Source organism: Triticum urartu, unplaced genomic scaffold (assembly GCF_056163025.1).
Source record: "Triticum urartu cultivar PI428250 unplaced genomic scaffold, HENAU_Tu73 scaffold2, whole genome shotgun sequence".
NCBI lineage: Eukaryota > Viridiplantae > Streptophyta > Magnoliopsida > Poales > Poaceae > Triticum > Triticum urartu.
The window spans coordinates 4,766,067-4,775,907 of NW_028260368.1; the positions used below are offsets into that span (position 1 = coordinate 4,766,067).

Here is a 9,841-nt window from a genome sequence, read left to right on the forward strand (position 1 = left end):
ATTCCATTGCTGTCATTTTATATGTATATGGTTACAATTATTTACGCTCCCAATGTGCTTATGATGTAGCACCCGGTGGATCTTTAGCTAGCGTGTATCATCTTACGAGAATACAATATGGTATAGATAATCCAGAAGAAGTCTGCATAAAAGTCTTTGCCCAAAAGGATAATCCTAGAATTCCGTCTGTCTTCTGGATTTGGAGAAGTGCCGATTTTCAAGAACGCGAATCTTATGATATGGTGGGAATCTCTTATGATAATCATCCGCGCCTTAAACGTATCCTAATGCCTGAAAGTTGGATAGGCTGGCCCTTACGTAAGGATTATATAACCCCCAATTTTTATGAAATACAAGATGCTCATTGAATGATAAGAAATTCATGCTCACTTATACAACACAACTCCAGATTTTATTCAAGTCAAGGAATATTTTTAGGTTCTTTTCCTAGATGAAACGGAATACCTATTTATAATTAATTCCTAATTATACAAAAGCATTCCAGATAGACTGAGCAAAAAAAGGGTTTCATTTGGATTCCCCTATTTTGAAAATCGCATATTAATTTCCTTCATATGAACAGAAAAATAGGATGACTCAAAGAAGTTCTCTACCAGGAACTTTGTACCGCGCACATTACTTAGCACAACTAGGAAAATAAGATAAGATAAAGATAAGCAAGACTAAAAAAATATTCGTCGGAATAGCGGAATACAAAATTAAGAAACGCAAAAAAATAAAGGGGAATCTCACCCCCTTCTTTATCATAAAGAAAAGATATATTTTAAAACTTCTTTAAAAAGAAAAAGAAGTGCCTCTATATTTATATTATAGATTTATCCACTTAGATGAATAAATATTATTAATGAATATGTATCACAATCCATCTCGAGGTATTTGGATCAATACCTATTCGGTGGATCTTTTTTTTTTTTTTCTCTGCCAGGAACCAGATTTGAACTGGTGACACGAGGATTTTCAGTCCTCTGCTCTACCAACTGAGCTATCCTGACCTTTTCTTGTGCATCATCCTAGTAGAGTATTTGTATCTATGTCAATTAAAAGGACTAAAAATTAATTAAAGTATTTCAAATTTTAAATTTGAAAATGGGGGGGGTAGTCCTATGCATTGTGCATGGTTTACTTAAATAAAACTTAAAAATAGAGTGAATAACCAAGATTTCTTGCCGATACTCTAATAAAAAAGAAATCTATTCAATGAATAGGATAAGATCCATTGAGTTCTCTTCGCATTCCTTTGTGAAAGAGTAGAATGAGAAAGCTAATGAATCTTAAACCCATTGCATTGATAAAAAGAAAAAAAAGTGCATTGATAAAAAGAAAAAAAAAAAGAGGATAAATAATAATAATATAGTATAGTTAGGGAATAAAAGAGGATTTGGGGATAGAGGGACTTGAACCCTCACAACTTATAAAGTCGACGGATTTTCCTTTTACTAGAAATTTCATTGTTGTCAGTATTGACATGTAGAATGGGACTCTCTCTTTGTCCTCGTCCGATTAATCCACTTTTTTAAAGATCTCGAAAACTTTGAATTTTAATTGAAGAATTTGATTATTCAATATTCGATTGGAGTGGATTCACAATAATGAAAAAAAAAAATTATGATATGAGTTTTTTATTTCATAATCATTATCATTTCTAATTTCATTTTTAAAAAAGATAAAGAACCTATATTATAATTAGAATATAATATGAGTTCTGTGATTAATCGTTTGCTATGTCAGTATCTATACGTGTTTATTAAATGTATAAGGTATAAAACCCCTCTTTCTCTAATTTAGAACTAGAAGGAATTCCACTAACAACACAACGTAATTAACTCGATTCGTTAGAACAGCTTCCATTGAGTCTCTGCACCTATCCTTTTCCTTTGTATTCTAGTTCGAGAACCCCTTGTTTTCTCAAAACACGGATTTGGCTCAGGATTGCCCTTTTTTAATTCCAGGGTTTCTCTGAATTTGGAAGTTACCACTTAGCAGGTTTCCATACCAAGGCTCAATACAATCAAGTCCGTAGCGTCTACCGATTTCGCCATATCCCCATTTCCCTCTTCTTTGAGACCAGGATTCCTTGTGTAATTTCATCCATCTCTTAGTTTTTTTTTTGAATCATTGAGTTCATCACTCAACGTAGTCTAGCAGTTCAGTTCGACTCTATTTGAGAGACCTCGCTTGCTTATTGCAATTCAGAATTGAATTGATTCTATCCTTGATGTATTTGCAATTCAATCCGAATCAATATATCCAAAAGTTTTTATCTCCCCCACCTCCCGTCTTACTTTTTTATAGTATTCAAAATTATACTATAACGCTTGATATTTATTCTTTTTTTCTAATCAGAATTAGCAATTTTATTTACTCTGACTCTATGTTCCCCTTAGTGAAATATTAATCCTCAAATTATTAACAAATAATAAAGTCTATAATGATCGAATGAAAATACCAATAAATTCTATAATTTTATTTTTTAATATCCTATAGTTAAGCATATCAAGCTAACTTTATCTTTAAGAAGTTTTAGTATTTTTTTATTTTTATAAGTATAACTTCAAATTTAGAACTAGTTAATAGCTAAGATTAATAACTAATATCTGAGATTTTACGGATTTCCTATACTATACCTATTTCTATTTGTTACACTATTTCCGTTATGTAAGCCCACTTAGCTCAGAGGTTAGAGCATCGCATTTGTAATGCGAGGGTCATCGGTTCAAATCCGATAGTCGGCTTTTTTTTCTCTATCGATGTTCTACGAACAAGAATCTCTTTTTTTCCGAATTAAATGGAGAATCCAGGATCTTTTATGTTTTTTACCTTACAATTTTGCTAGATACAAAACAATAAAATAAATAATATATATACAAAAAAAAAAGATTTTGATGAAATTCCATTTTTTGGGGTACTTTAGTTGATTTTACTCTGTTTATCCTGTAGTTTAATTCAGTTTTAATTTCGATGTATTCTGTAATGTAAATACAATGAAATTAATTGTGTAAAATGAAATTTCAATAAAATAAAAAAAGGAGTCTTCATGTCCCGTTATCGAGGACCTCGTTTAAAAAAAATACGCCGTCTGGGAGCTTTACCAGGACTCACTAGAAAAACACCTAAATCCGGAAGTAATCTTAAAAAAAAATTCAATTCTGGGAAAAAGGAGCAATATCGTATTCGTCTTCAAGAAAAACAGAAATTGCGTTTTCATTATGGTCTGACAGAACGACAATTACTTAGATATGTACATATCGCTGGAAAAGCAAAAAGGTCAACAGGCCAGGTTTTACTACAATTACTTGAAATGCGTTTGGATAATATCCTTTTTCGATTGGGTATGGCTTCAACCATTCCTGGGGCCCGCCAATTAGTCAACCATAGACATATTTTAGTTAATGGTCGTATAGTCAATATACCAAGTTTTCGTTGCAAACCCCGAGATATTATTACTACGAAAGATAACCAAAGATCAAAAGGTCTGGTTCAAAATTATATTGCTTCATCGGACCCGGGGAAATTGCCAAAGCATTTGGCGATTGACACGTTGGAATATAAAGGACTAGTAAATAAAATCCTAGATAGGAAGTGGGTCGGTCTCAAAATAAATGAGTTGTTAGTTGTAGAATATTACTCTCGTCAGACTTGAACTTAACGAAAAAAGGAAAGGTTCATAGAATTTTCTTCCCCTTCCCCTTTCCCCGAACTAAATCGCCCTAAGACCATTACCATTAATTTGTATTTTCCCATCAACTAGCTAAAATTGATTAACCCTAGGATTAGGATCCTTTTTTCTTTTTTCCTCTATGTGTATTTTACATACCACAGTAATTTGCTATAGAGAATTTCTAATTTCTATTAAATCAAAATAAGATAATATAAGATATTATATTATTGCTGGAAAAAATTGTTATTTGATTTGATAACATTGTGATCCTTAACGTTGATGAATTAAGAAAAACGGAAAGAGAGGGATTCGAACCCTCGGTAAACAAAAGTCTACATAGCAGTTCCAATGCTACGCCTTGAACCGCTCGGCCATCTCTCCTACATAACTTATTATGGAAAATAAACTGAGTGAATAGCGAGTTTTCTTATTCCTGCAGTACAGGTACAACCGCAACCACTCGGGGGTTCCATAGTTCTATTGGAAAAATTCCTTTTGATCTAAGTGGAAGGATACAGGATTTTTTACTAGAAATTGCGCTCGCTATAAAATAAAAGTTTTAATTTGGGTTTTCCCGCAACTAAAGAAAAAGAAAATGGAAGAATTCTTCTTATTGCATAATAAAATAAAGAAACCTTAGAATTCCGTTTGCATAAGATACGCTACACCATACTATCGAAATCAAAAATAGGGTATGAGACAATTAATAACTTTGAAAACACGAAATAGTTGATAACATAAGTTGTTGTTCAGAAATAGGAAAGTGGAATGAAATCCAGTCTTAGTCAAATATTTCATATCTCTTCGTGTCCAAGCAGAAGGAAAAGGATACAATTTGAGCTGAGCGGAAAATCCATATCTCTCTTATCCATTTAAAGCATATGGATTTAGAGTAGAGCATATGGATCAATCTATTTATAATTATAAGAATCGAATGTGTTTGTTTTTATGTTATTTTGTGAAGGAATGAAAACAATTCTATATAGAATGGGTTGGGAATTATGCCTAGATCCCGTGGAAATGGAAATTTCATTGATAAGACCTCCTCAATTGTAGCCAATATTTTATTGCGAATAATTCCGACAACCTCAGGAGAAAAAAAGGCATTTACTTATTATAGAGATGGTGCGATTTGACTCTTTTTTTTGCTTTTTTTTAGCCCTACCTATACCTCAGTCTTACGAAAAAGAGAGGGGGGTTGGCATAGAGAGAACCAAATTTGTAAAGCAAACAAACCCACGCTTCGGGAAGGTGAGGCGAACTAACAATTCCTTCCGTCGTGTATCCTCGATTGATGCGGCTTCAGATACTTCAATTGTAGATTTGAGTATTGAGCGAAAGGTTACACCTACAGGATATGGTATGGTATGGATTACAGGCCAATCCTACTCTATTAGTATCCGTAGGCAGCATAGGGGAGAAAAGCACTACACCTAGAAATAGGAATCAACAAGAGAAAAACTTTGTTAGAAATTACCCCTTTCCTGATCGGTATCAGGGCTGGGAAGAATGGTTGGGATAACAAACAACCATCAGGTTTGTACTTTGGATACCCCTATAACCATCAAAGATCGTTGAAGTAGCTAATTCCTCTAAATAGGAGGCGTTGAGAACAAAGAAATTATTGGAGCTATCGTTTTCCTCTAGCATTAATAGAATTCATTGGTGTTAAGAAAAACCTCTTGTGGGAAGGTTGGCTAGAGATTTCTTGGAAAAATACCAGCCCCTTTCGGTTCATAATGAGACGGGACTAATTCTATTTTGATTCTATAGATTATTTCGCTTAGTACTATTATGTACAGAAGGGAGGAGCCGTATGAGATGAAAACCTCATGTACGGTTTTGGAACGGAGATTTTTTGAATAGAATGAACGACCGTAACGGATGTTGGCTCAATCCGAAGGAAATTATGCGGAAGCTTTGCAAAATTATTATGAAGCTACGCGACTAGAAATCGATCCCTATGATCGAAGTTATATACTCTATAACATAGGCCTTATACACACAAGCAATGGAGAGCATACAAAGGCTTTGGAATATTATTTCCGGGCACTAGAACGAAACCCCTTCTTACCGCAAGCTTTTAATAATATGGCCGTGATCTGTCATTACGTGCGACTATCTCCACTATAGAAAGAAAAAAAAAAAAGAGAGGATCAAATTTTCTAGTAAATACTAGAAAAAAAGGGCTTTCTACATAGGGATCGTAAAAACAACGATTTTTCCCTATCAGCTGTAGGAAGGAAGGACACTTCACGAGAATCAAAAAACGAAGAAAGTATGGCCTATACTACTACTCTATGGATAAAGTTTCTCAAATTGATAGAGAAAGCACCGTAAAGATCAATTAGTGAGCGACTGGGTCGATACAACTAAAAAAAACTGCTTACTTATCCCATGATATGGGGCAAAATTTAGGAATCCGCTTATGTAATAGAGCCGATCCACTAAGGGATTAAGCAGCGGTGTAGTATCAGATCCCAAAGATAGTAAGTTCTTTTTTCTTTCTTATGGAAAAAAGTCTTTTTCAAGGATTCTATAGAGATTTCATATATGAAACCGGGATAGTTACCTCTCAGAAAATTTGAACGAAGGCTCTATATCTATCTATGCTTCATTCTTCTGAAGGTGGGAAAAAAGATCAAACTGATTATTGATAAAAATTAGGGTTTGAAACTTAGGTAATTAATTTCTTCTGCTTAACCCAAGAACAAATTGGATCGATTTTTGATAAATCGAATTCAGTTAAGATAGGGGAAATTCAGATAGCAATTTCTGAGCCGTATGAGGTAGGAAACTCTCAAGTACGGTTCTAAGGGAAGGAACTTCCTATTCCGACCGAGGAGAACAGGCCATTCTACAGGGTGATTCGGAAATTGCGGAAGCTTGGTTTGATCAAGCTGCTGAATATTGGAAACAAGCTATAGCGCTTACTCCGGGAAATTATATTGAAGCACAGAACTGGTTGAAGATTACGAAGCGCTTTGAATTTGAATAAGACCATGCTCCTTCTTTTTCATAAAATGGGTGGTTTGGTTGTTGATCCATTAATCAAATAAATTAGGTCGTAAGATCGAATCAAGAATTTCATTATATCCATTTCTTATACCTTCTATTTTATATGATATTTCATAAGAATAAACCATAGGGATAGGGTCTAGAATAGAAGTAATAAAGTGAATAAAAAGAGGGGGCAATCTAAATATTGCTAATATATTAGGACCATCTTATTAATAATTCTAATGAGTTATCTTGGAATTTAGAATCAAATAAAAAACCCTATATTATGCTCAAGGAAAGTAGATATAGATAGGAGCTTATGCCCTCAAAAAAAATACACTAGTTTCTTAAATTAAAAATAAAAAAGATTTTTTTCTTACGTCGAGAAATATTTGTTTTTCAAGATAAACAATGTCCGTTAGGCACCTAATCTTTATGTCATAATAGACCCGAACACTTGCCTCGGATTGACTTCAATATATAATTGCTCCAGTGAATAACTAAAAAAAAAATAGAAGGATGGTAGATAGTAAAGAAAAGAACTAATCACAATATCTATCTTTCAAAATCTATCTTTCAAAATCTATCTTTCAAAATATATATCTTTCAAAGATTCACTAAAAAGACAGTTGGCGGGTCTCTTTGTATGTCTTGTCCGGAAAGAGGAGGACTTAATGATTATTCGTTCGCCGGAACCAGAAGTAAAAATTGTTGTGGATAGGGATCCTGTAAAAACATCTTTTGAGGAATGGGCCAGACCCGGCCATTTCTCAAGAACACTAGCTAAGGGCCCTGATACTACCACTTGGATCTGGAACCTACATGCTGATGCTCACGATTTCGATAGTCATACTGGTGATTTGGAGGAGATTTCTCGAAAAGTCTTTAGTGCTCATTTCGGGCAACTTTCCATTATCTTTCTTTGGTTGAGTGGCATGTACTTTCATGGCGCCCGTTTTTCCAATTATGAAGCATGGCTAAGTGATCCTACTCACATTGGACCCAGTGCTCAGGTAGTTTGGCCTATAGTAGGGCAAGAAATATTGAATGGTGATGTAGGCGGGGGTTTCCGAGGAATCCAAATAACCTCTGGTTTTTTTCAGCTTTGGCGAGCATCTGGAATAACTAGTGAATTACAACTCTATTGTACTGCAATTGGTGCATTGATTTTTGCAGCGTTAATGCTTTTTGCTGGTTGGTTCCATTATCACAAAGCCGCTCCCAAATTGGCCTGGTTCCAAGATGTAGAATCCATGTTGAATCACCACTTAGCGGGATTATTAGGACTTGGGTCTCTTTCTTGGGCGGGGCACCAAATTCATGTATCTTTACCAATTAACCAATTTCTTGACGCTGGGGTGGATCCTAAAGAGATACCACTTCCTCATGAATTTATCTTGAATCGGGACCTTTTGGCTCAACTTTATCCTAGTTTTGCCGAAGGAGCAACCCCTTTTTTCACTTTAAATTGGTCCAAATACGCAGAATTTCTGACTTTTCGCGGAGGACTAGATCCAGTAACCGGTGGTCTCTGGCTGACCGATATTGCGCACCATCATTTAGCTATTGCTATTCTTTTCCTAATCGCAGGTCATATGTATAGGACCAATTGGGGTATTGGCCATGGACTTAAAGATATTTTGGAGGCTCACAAGGGCCCATTTACAGGACAAGGCCATAAGGGTCTTTATGAAATCTTAACAACGTCATGGCATGCTCAATTATCTCTTAACCTAGCTATGCTAGGCTCTACAACCATTGTTGTAGCTCATCATATGTATTCTATGCCTCCCTATCCATACCTAGCTACTGACTATGGTACACAACTTTCCTTGTTCACACACCACATGTGGATTGGCGGATTTCTAATAGTCGGTGCTGCTGCACATGCAGCAATTTTTATGGTAAGAGACTATGATCCAACTACTCGATACAACGATCTATTAGATCGCGTCCTTAGACACCGCGATGCAATCATATCCCACCTTAACTGGGTATGTATATTTCTAGGTTTTCACAGTTTTGGCTTGTACATTCATAATGATACCATGAGTGCTTTAGGCCGTCCACAAGATATGTTTTCGGATACTGCCATACAATTACAACCTATCTTTGCTCAATGGGTACAAAATATCCATGCTACTGCGCCTGGCGTAACAGCTCCTGGTGCAACAACAAGTACTAGCTTAACGTGGGGAGGCGGCGAGTTAGTAGCAGTAGGTGGCAAAGTGGCTTTGTTACCTATTCCATTAGGAACCGCAGATTTTTTAGTCCATCACATTCATGCATTTACCATACATGTGACTGTATTAATACTTTTGAAAGGTGTTTTATTTGCTCGGAGTTCCCGTTTGATACCCGATAAAGCAAATCTAGGTTTTCGCTTTCCTTGCGATGGGCCTGGCCGAGGGGGAACATGTCAAGTATCCGCCTGGGATCATGTTTTCTTAGGTTTATTCTGGATGTACAATGCAATTTCGGTAGTCATTTTCCATTTCAGTTGGAAAATGCAGTCGGATGTTTGGGGTACTATAAGTGATCAAGGGGTGGTAACTCATATTACAGGGGGAAACTTTGCACAGAGTTCCATTACGATTAATGGGTGGCTTCGAGATTTCTTGTGGGCACAGGCATCGCAAGTCATTCAGTCTTATGGTTCTTCATTATCTGCATATGGTCTTTTTTTCTTAGGTGCTCATTTTGTCTGGGCCTTCAGTTTAATGTTTTTATTCAGCGGCCGTGGTTATTGGCAAGAACTCATTGAATCTATCGTTTGGGCTCATAACAAATTAAAAGTTGCTCCTGCTACTCAGCCTAGAGCCTTGAGCATTATACAAGGACGCGCTGTAGGAGTAACCCATTACCTTCTGGGTGGAATTGCCACGACATGGGCATTCTTCTTAGCGAGAATTATTGCAGTAGGATAGTGGCTAGGAGGATTTGAAAGGCATTATGGAATTAAGATTTCCCAGGTTTAGCCAAGGCTTAGCTCAGGACCCCACTACTCGTCGTATTTGGTTTGGTATTGCTACCGCACATGATTTCGAAAGTCATGATGATATTACTGAAGAACGTCTTTATCAGAACATTTTTGCTTCTCACTTTGGGCAATTAGCAATAATCTTTCTATGGACGTCCGGAAATCTGTTTCATGTAGCTTGG

General features: G+C 35.9%; 3 non-coding genes across 3 annotated transcripts; 1 reads left to right on the plus strand and 2 right to left on the minus strand.

Moving 5' to 3' along the window:
* Positions 1-940: 940 nt before the first annotated feature.
* On the minus strand, positions 941-1,013 carry TRNAF-GAA (transfer RNA phenylalanine (anticodon GAA)). The gene has a single exon. It is a non-coding gene; the product is annotated as a tRNA-Phe (tRNA).
* A 1,667-nt stretch (positions 1,014-2,680) lies between these two features.
* TRNAT-UGU (transfer RNA threonine (anticodon UGU)) lies at positions 2,681-2,753 on the plus strand. The gene has a single exon. It is a non-coding gene; the product is annotated as a tRNA-Thr (tRNA).
* Positions 2,754-3,973: 1,220 nt separating this feature from the next.
* On the minus strand, positions 3,974-4,060 carry TRNAS-GGA (transfer RNA serine (anticodon GGA)). The gene has a single exon. It is a non-coding gene; the product is annotated as a tRNA-Ser (tRNA).
* Between the last annotated feature and the right edge of the window lie 5,781 nt (positions 4,061-9,841).